The sequence below is a fragment of the Arvicanthis niloticus genome, chromosome 30 (assembly GCF_011762505.2).
Source record: "Arvicanthis niloticus isolate mArvNil1 chromosome 30, mArvNil1.pat.X, whole genome shotgun sequence".
Classification (NCBI taxonomy): Eukaryota; Metazoa; Chordata; class Mammalia; order Rodentia; family Muridae; genus Arvicanthis; species Arvicanthis niloticus.
In genome coordinates this window covers 9,749,690-9,756,697 of record NC_133438.1, presented here as the reverse complement: position 1 = coordinate 9,756,697, position 7,008 = coordinate 9,749,690, and the positions used below count along the sequence as shown (strand labels likewise).

At 36.5% G+C, this 7,008-nt stretch overlaps 1 pseudogene; it reads left to right on the top strand.

Moving 5' to 3' along the window:
- The first annotated feature begins 5,426 nt into the window (after positions 1–5,426).
- On the top strand, positions 5,427–6,442 carry LOC143440605 (vomeronasal type-1 receptor 4-like; annotated as a pseudogene).
- Positions 6,443–7,008: the final 566 nt, after the last annotated feature.

The window sequence follows — 7,008 nt, the reverse complement described above, 5'->3', positions numbered from 1 at the left end:
ATTTCCAATATTGGATTGACTCCTAGACCAATCCATGATTGAGTCTTAATAACTGCTCACATTTAATAACAATACAAGGAGCATTATAACTTCTCTTTTTGATTCTCTGTTCCACAAAGTCTAAGAACTTGAGACGATGTAGCTTATCCCATCAAGGGTATAGGTAAGCAATGGTGCATCAGGAACTTATGTCCAATATAGCTTCCCAGGCACCATTTTTAGGGTACTCAGCAAGCTCACAGGTCAGCATCATTCTTTGTCCTGGAATCAGCATGTCTCATCCATCCCTCTGGTGGCCACCATGCTCCTTCAGCATCCTGCAAAAAACCCACAAACATGCCCTTTTCGCCATATTTAATACCTGATCAGGATCATAACATAAGCCATTAAGTTGATCCTTCCCTTTCACCTATGCATAATTATGCCTAATTTTAGAGTGTCATAGACACACAGTAGAAAGTTCCTTGGCATCCATTTTTTAAAAAAAAAATTAAAATAAAAAATACCTAAATTTCTGGTGTACAGGGATATATTTCTCCTTTTTTATTTTATAAAGATATTGTTTAAAGTTCCATGGGCCTGTTCCACAATCTCTTGCCCTTGACAATTATAAAGAATCTCCATAATATGGGTAACGTTAAACTGCTGCTAATAAGTTTCTGATGTTCAATTGCCATGGCCAGTTGCATTATCTGTTTTTGTTTTGTTTTGTTTTACTTTTACTTTTTAAAATTATTTTGGGTACTTTATTTATCCACATTTCAGATGTTATCCCCTTTTCCCATTCCCCACTCCCAGAAACCCCTTAACCCTTCCTTCTTTCTCTTATTTCTATGAGGGTGTGCCTCCACCCATCCACCCACTCCCACCTCCCCACTCAAACTTCTCACTGGGGCATCCAGCCTTCAAGGGACTAAGGCCCTCCTCTTCCACTGATGTTGGACAAGACATGGGTTCCTTTATGTCTGTTCCCAGGATAGCTGTTTAGACCCAAGGAGCTCTGGTTGGTTATTGCTCTCTCCATGGGGCCACAAGCCCCTTCAACACCTTGAGTCTTTTTTCTAATTGCTCCACTGGGAACCCTGTGATCAGTTTGATGGGTAGCTGTGAGCATCGGCCTCTGCATATGTCAGGCTTTGGCAGTACTTCTCAGGAGGCAGATATATCAGGCTCCTGTCACTCTGCACTTCCAGACATCCACAACAGTGTTTACATATGGAGATTGCATCTGGGAGGGATCTCCAGGTGGGGCAGTCTCTGGATAGTCTCTCCTAAAGTTTTTGCACCACACATTGTCTCATATTTGCTTCTGTATCCATTCCTCTGTTGAAGGACAGCTAAGTTTTTTCCAACTTCTGGTTATTAAAAATAAGGCTGCTATGAACATAGTGGAGTGTGTGTCCTTGTTATATGTTGGAGCATCTTTTGGGCATCTGCCCTGGAGTGGTATCGCTGGATCCAAAGGTAATACTGTGTCCAATTTTCTGAGAAACCACCAGACTGATTTCCACAGTGGTTGTAGCAGCTTACAATCTCACAAACAATGCAGGAGTGTTCCTCTTTCTCCACATCCTCACTGGCATCTACTATCATCTGGGGTTTTAATCTTAGCCATTCTGACAGGTGAGAGTTTGGAATCTCAGGGTTGTTTCGATTTGCATTTCCCCGATGAGTAAAGATGTTGAACATTTCTAGGTGCTTCTTGGCCATTCAATATTCCTCAGTTGAAAATTCTTTGTTGAGCTCTGTACCCCATTTTTATTAGGGTTATTTGATTGTCTGGAGTCTAGTTTTTTAGTTGTTTGTAAATTTTAGATATTAGACCTCTATCAGATGTAGGATTGGTAAAGAATTTTCCCAATCAGTGGGTGGCCATTTTGTCTTATTGACAGTGTCCTTTGCCTTACAGAAGCTTTGCAATTTTATGAGGTCCCATTTGTCAATTCTTGATCTTGAAGCATAAGCCATTGGTGTCCTGTTCAGAAATGTTTCTCCTGTGCCCATGTGTTTGAGGTTCTTCCCCCATTTTCTCTTCTAATAGTTTCAGTGTGACCCATTTTAAATGGAGGTCCTTGATACACTTGGACTTGAGTTTTGTACAATGAGATAAGAATGGATTGGTTTGCATTTTCCTACATGCTGACCTCCAGTTCAACCAGCACCACCTGTTGGAAATGCTGTCTTTTTTTCCACTAAATAGTTTTAGCTACTTTGTCAAAGATCAAGTGACCCTAGGTATGTCAGTTCATTTCTGGGTCTTCAATTCTATTCCATTGGTCTTCTTGCCTATCACTGTACCAATACCATGTAGTTTTTTTTTTTTATCAGTACTGCTCTATAGTACAGCTTGAAGTCAGGGATGGTGATTTACCAAGATATTCTTTTGTTGTTGAGAATAATTTTCGATATCCTGGGGTTTTTGTGTTTCCAAATGTCTTTGAGAATTGCTCTTTCTATCTCTGCAAAGAATTGAGTGAGAATTTTGATGGGGATTACACTGAATCTGTAGATTGCTCTTGGCAACATGGCCATTTTTACTCTATTGATCCTGCCAATCCATGAGCATGGGAGATATTTTCATCTTCTGAGATCTTTGATTTCTTTCTTGAGGGACTTGAAGTTCTTGTCATACAGATCTCTCAATTGCTTGGTTTGATTCACACTGAGGTATTTTATATAATTTATGACTATTATGAAGAGTGTCATTTCCCTAATTTCTTTCTCAGCCTGCTTATCCTTTAAGTAGCAAAAGGCTACTGATTTGTTTGAGTTAATTTTATATTCAGCCACTTTGCTGAAGTTGTTAATCTGATTTAGATGTTCTCTGGTAGAGACTTTGGGTCACTTAAGTATACTCTCATATCATCTGCAAATAGTGATATTTTGACTTTTTCCTTGCCAACTTTTATCCCTTTGATCTCCTTTTGTTGTCTAATTGCTCTGGCTAGGACATCAATTACTATATTGTATAGATAGGGAGACAGTGGGTAGCCTTGTCTAGTCCTTTATTTTAGTGAGATTGCTTCAAGTTTCTCTCCATTTAGTTTGATGTTGGCTACTGGTTTGCTGTATGCTGCTTTTACTATGTTTAGGAATGGGTCTTGGATTTCTATTCTTTCCAAAACTTTTACAGTGAAGAGGTGTTGAATTTTGTGAAATGCTTTCTCATCATCCGGGATAAAGCCTACTTGATCATGTTGGATGATTGTTTTGATGTGTTCTTGGATTCGGTCTATGAGAATTTTATTGAGTGTTTTTGCATCAGTATTCATAAGGAAGATTGGTCTGAAGTTCTCTTTTATTGTTGGGTCCTTTTGTGGTTTAGGTATGAGCATAGTTGTGGTTTCATAAAATGAATTTGGTAGTTTTCCTTCTGTTTCAATTTAATGGAATAGTCTATAGAGAATTGGAAGTAGGTCTTCTTGAACGGTTTGATAAAATTCTGCACTAAAAACCATCTGTTCCTGGCCTTTTTTTGGTAGGGAGACTTTTAATGACTGCTGCTATTTCTTACTGGTTACAGGACTATTTAGATGGTTTATCTGATCATGATTTAACTTTGGTGTCTGGTATCTATCTAGGAAATTGTCCATTTCATCCCGATTTTCCAGTTTTGTTGAAAGTAGGCTTTGGTAGTATGATCTGATGATTTTTTGAATTTCCTCCATTTCTGTTGTTAGGTCCTGATTTTCAGCTCTGGTTTTATTAATTTGGATACTGTCTTTGTGCCCTCTAGTTAGTATGGCTAAGGGTTTATTTATCTTGTTGATTTTCTTACAGAACCAGCTCTTGGTTTTATTGATTTTTTGTATAGTTCTTTTTGTTTTTACTTGGTCAATTTTAGCCCTGAGTTTGATTATTTCCTCCTGTCTATTCCTCTTGGATGCATTTTCTTCCTTCTGTTCTAGAGCTTTAGGTGTGCTGTCGAGCTGCTAGTGTGTGCTCTCTCCAGTTTCTTTTTGTGGGCACTTAGAACTATGAGTTTTCCTCTTAGCACTGCTTTTATGGTCTCCCACAAGTTTTTGTATGATGTGTCCTCATTTTCGTTAAATTCTAAAAAGTCTTTAATTTCTTTCTTTATTTCTTTCCTGACCAAGTTCTCATTGTGTAGAGCATTGTTCACTTTCCACATCCAATAAAAAAAAAGAATCTGGTGCTTATGGGGTCTTGTAATGTCTGTCTGAAAGAAATCAGTTTACCTAATGAAAGTTTTCACTAGGACACCCGATAAAGGATGGTTGCTTAGGTCAGTGACATTGCACATCCTTATGGTAAGTTTATGAGTTTTAATTTTCTTTGTTCTGTTATGCACAGTGGTGACTCTGGACAATGACAGATTAGATCATAAACTCTGGATAGATGATTCATTCACAGGGTATTTGTGACAGAGATTCTTTCATTATGCACTTGGGCATGTACAGATTAATTTATGAAATATTTGTAACTAATTTTTATAAACAAGAACAGATGAAAAACTATGTACTCCTGACAACAAATTGACAGCTTTAATAACCTTTGATTCCATATAATATGCATAGTACACTTTCAGGACTTCTACAGGTATTACTACTATAGTAATACTACTATTACTTCAGGATTGTAGTGGAATATGTTCCAGAAACCAATAAATTCTACCAGGAATTGCATATAAATGATGGCATCATGTGAACAGAACTTTTTCTGTCTCAGAGTGAGAATGTGAAAATATATTTCCTACTTGTTTGAAAATACAAAAAAATTAATAAATTCTACTAATTTTTTCTGTGCATGTAACAAGGTTCTTTTAAATTAAGGCATTCATAAATTTTATTTCTTTTTTACTTTAACTACTAGAATTAAGTATTTTTTGCACATATTTGAAAATATTGTCATCAAATATGGGATTACTTATTACTTGTATAGGAAATTGAAAGTAGAAAAACTGTCCCCATAGGTGAGTGCTATGAAGTACTGTTTTCAACTACTAAATTTTCCTCTGAACCTAAATTATTATAAACATTACTGTGTATTGTCAGAAAAATCTTTTTCCAACTGTGTTAATAGAGCCTGATATTACAAAATCCATCTCATATCCTTAATCATAGCATCACTTTATTTGGCAATACAAAGATAATGTGTGTTCTTCCCTTAATAATAATTTTGTTTCCCTATTACTATATTTTACATTGTTTTGTGTTTTTTTCACATATTTAAATGCATGCCATGTAACTATTGGCTAGTTGTTTTGAAGAGGTCATTGCTTTATTTGAAATATGAGCCAGGCCCCTAGAGATATTTTTGTGTTTGACCTGTTAACGAGACAATTTTACTTTTTAACAGATTTCACAGTGTATGAACCTAGAGATACTGGAATGCTTTGTAGACCCATTCAATCACTTTATGTGTAGAAATTATGCCACAGTGGTAGATGCCCTACATGTTGAATATATCTTGTGAATTCATTGAGAAGAGAGAATGGTGATTGTGTCTTCAGCTTCACCTTGCCGAGCAGGATCCTCAGTTTGAGAACAAGAATTGACAGCATGGAAACCAGTGAGTTGCTTGTGGGAACGATTTTCTTCTCTCTGACTATAATTGGAATTCTAGAGAATTTCACTCTTCTCTATCACTATATACATTTTTACTTAACAAGGTATAGGTTAAGGTCTACAGATTGGGTTCTGATGCACTTGATTGTATCCAATATCTTAACTTGTACTGTGTAACGGAATGCCCCAAACAATATCCTCTTTTGGGTTTAAAAAAACTTTCCCAATGATATTGAATGCAACTTGGTTTCTTCTATACACAAAGTAGGTAAGAGTGTTTGTATTGGCAGCACCTCCTTTCTTAGTGTGTTTCAGGCCATCATCATCATCTCTAGAAACTCAAGGTATTCAAAGTTAAAGTAGGAACACACAAGAGTATTTGTTGCTCTATGTACTTCAACTGGGTAATTCACTTACTTATAAACAGCGGGTATTTTTTCTGTACTTGAGGGCAAAACATGGCAATGAAAGCACAACAAACTTGAAATCTTTTATATACTGATATGCTGTCCGGTATGATCCAACCAGTGACATTCTTTATGCAACATTACTGTCAGTTCCTGATATGCTTTTGCTGGGGGTAATGCTATGGGCCAGTGGCTCCATGGTTTTCACACTGTACAGGCACAAACAGATGATGCAATACATGTCCCAGAGGAGTGTTTTTTCTTGATCTTTCCCTGAGTCCTGGGCCACTAAAACCATCCTTCTGGTTAGTTCTTTTGTCTCATTTTTACACAATTTCTTCTATTCGTCAATTCTTTGTATCTCTCATTCATAATCCCAGCTAGTCTCTGGTGAATATGACTGCAATGTACTCTCTGCTTTTCTCCATTTCTTGTTTCTCTTGGGAATCCAGTAACTTAAAAAGAAATAGACATTTCCCCAAATCCTATGACCAAGAACAGAATTGAGAATTTCTGGCCAGATTTGCATGTTTATCCAGTCATTATGACAGAACTCTGAGCATAATTATGATAATATCATAGCATTGTGGAGGCTTCTGCAGGTAAGCATAATATCAATGTACATGCAGGTGAATGTGTTCACACACACAAACACACAAACACGGATTGATAAATATAATTGTGTGTGTCATTTTATATACAAGTATAACTGAATAAACTTATAAACACTAATGAAAAACTAGGTAAATTTTAGGTTTCAAGTCCAGTATGCCATTGATGATGTGCTTTCTGGTTTTAGGGGGGAGATACACCCAGAAATAAGCAACATAACCATTTACTGAAAATCTGTGCTTATATTTTGTGACCTTGCATTGTTGCATTGCATGCTCTACCCCATTTTATTTTAATTTGAAGGTAAATTTGACTCTACATTTTTTCTTCCCCTTATGGATATGTGACATTTTATCTTCCTTTCTTTGTAATACTTATAGTTTAAATGGAGACATATATCTACAACACATTTCAATATACAAGTGGCCAACTTATGGCTCAAATAAATTTCTCATCTTTGG